General features: G+C 45.2%; 1 non-coding gene across 1 annotated transcript; it reads left to right on the top strand.

The window, feature by feature from the left end:
• The first annotated feature begins 396 nt into the window (after positions 1-396).
• Positions 397-468, top strand: trnae-uuc. Its single transcript has one exon. It is a non-coding gene; the product is annotated as a tRNA-Glu (tRNA).
• Positions 469-2,139: the final 1,671 nt, after the last annotated feature.

The raw sequence follows: 2,139 nt of genomic DNA, 5'->3' as shown, positions 1-2,139 counted from the left end.
GGAGCGGCCGAATGCTTTTTTTCTTTGCTGTAATCAGATTCTGGTTTTGAAGTGTGGAACAGGACAATATAACCCAAATGGGTGAAATCCTACTTTCTGTGGGTTGGTCTCTGCTGAGGCCTTTGTCACCTTCTGGGAAATATGTCTGTGTGTTACCTTCTGAGGGTGAAAATGTGGTCCAGTTCCCCAAGGGAATGTGAACATCTCAAACGGCCGGTCCATCGCTTCGTAGCACACAGGGCTATGGGTCAAAGCTGGAAACTGGGATGTTGAGCCTCTTTCCGTGTTGTAAAAACACGATGATTCAATCATTCTGGAGGAGAAACAACTGTCGAAGAAAGAAAAAAAAGCCAGAAGTTGTGTCATTAAGAAACGATGTACACCTCCGCACTACCGTCCCTGGTGGTCTAGTGGTTAGGATTCGGCGCTTTCACCGCTGCGGCCCGGGTTCGATTCCCGGTCAGGGAATGAAGGTTTATTGTTCCTGATGGTAACAATAGCAAAGGCAGTGCTGCTCTCTCCGCAATCCTTTCAATGTCAGTTAATGTCCCCGAAAACATCAGAGTCCATATTCCAGCCGCTCAAAGAGGCGAATGGTGCCTTCGCCGTCATTGCTCAGTCAGGCTATTCACCTTTGCGTTGTGTTGTGTTGTTAGCAGGGACATCAGCAGTAAGAGTAACATTCACAAGATGAACAACCAACAAAGATAATCACCTTCGCTACTTCAATTCAGTAGTCTCCCTTTTGTGACGCGGTGAGTTTCACTGGCATTTGTCGTCAGGAAGCTACAATTCATCCTCTCGAGTCTGCTCGGCCATTCAATGAGATCGCTGCTGATCTGATAAATGTCAACTCCGCTTTCCTGCTTTCCCTCCGTAACGTGAGGTAAACTCGAGCCTAATCACAACATCATATATTACCGATATTTTTCAGAAGTTCAGATTACTTCAGTGACCTGTGCATGTTTGCATGAAATTGAATAATATGAAACGAGCAAAAAAAAAGCCCTTCCCGCAATTCAACCCAGTGCAGGGTCACCCATATGACAAAAGTAAGAAAGCGAAAACGTTAGCTCCATTTCTCCCAGCACAGATTTCTCTCTTGACGAGTTGAATATTTGCAGCATTTTTCATTATAATTGTGACATTTTCACGGACAGATCCTCCCTCAATCCACAAATAACTGTGCTGCCAAGAACGAATTTGCCTCAAATTAAAATTGCTGCGTATTTTTCATACAGCCTGATGCCCCAATAATCCCTGCTCCATGTCAATTAAAGCTGCTCCGGGTGAGGTTGGAGCTCACTTCTATCTGTATCACCCTGGTCACAGTCTGATTCAGCATTGCATTCTCTCATCGTTCTGCACATCATCCCCTCGGCTCTATCTCGGTTTTGTCACATTGTCTTGGTTTATAATGCACAGACTATCCCGTCGTCTATTACCACAGAGTTGCTCCGCGCGCTCATTGCCATCCCCATTTCCGGTTGTATCTTCGCAGCTGGGTCACTGAGTCTCTCTGGTTCCGGGCCTGGGAGCTGGGATTATATGGTCGTCTGCAGCAATGGTTACTTCCTTGTGTGAGGGAACTGGTGAAGTAACCAATGCTAAACTGCATTGCTTTTGATAAATACATTACAACAACAGCCTGCAATATTCCCTGAGTCTTTGATATTTTGTAGAAATCTATCAATCTCAGTCTTCAACTTACTCAATGATAGAGTCTGGGAGCATCGAAGTTAAAGATTGCAGCCCACTCTGAGTTCTTACACATCAGTCCACTGTTCGCCAAGTATTCCCGTTGTGTATCCGGTGCTGTTACGAACACATCCTCAGCCATTGTTCTAATCATGCTTTTTAATCGCGTCTTTTACTGGGTTGCCCTGATCGTATAGTGGTTAATATTCTGCGTTGTGGCCGCAGCAACCTCGGTTCAAGTCCACGTCACGGGAGCTTTTATTCTTCCCCATTTTGCTCCTTGGGACTCGTCATTCGTTAAGGAATTAATTGATTTGCATGAAAATATTCTCTGACGTGGTGGTTTTATTCCCTCAAACACTCCCTCTCTCACATGTCTGCGTTTGATGTATCAGAATTCAAACTTGCCTCTTCTCGCAGACATTTCTCCCTCCCACTATC

Source organism: Rhincodon typus, unplaced genomic scaffold (genome assembly GCF_021869965.1).
Source record: "Rhincodon typus isolate 14 unplaced genomic scaffold, sRhiTyp1.1 hic_rhity00000091, whole genome shotgun sequence".
Classification (NCBI taxonomy): domain Eukaryota; kingdom Metazoa; phylum Chordata; class Chondrichthyes; order Orectolobiformes; family Rhincodontidae; genus Rhincodon; species Rhincodon typus.
The sequence above is the reverse complement of the archived record's forward strand: the minus strand, read 5'-3'. Positions and strand labels throughout refer to the sequence as shown.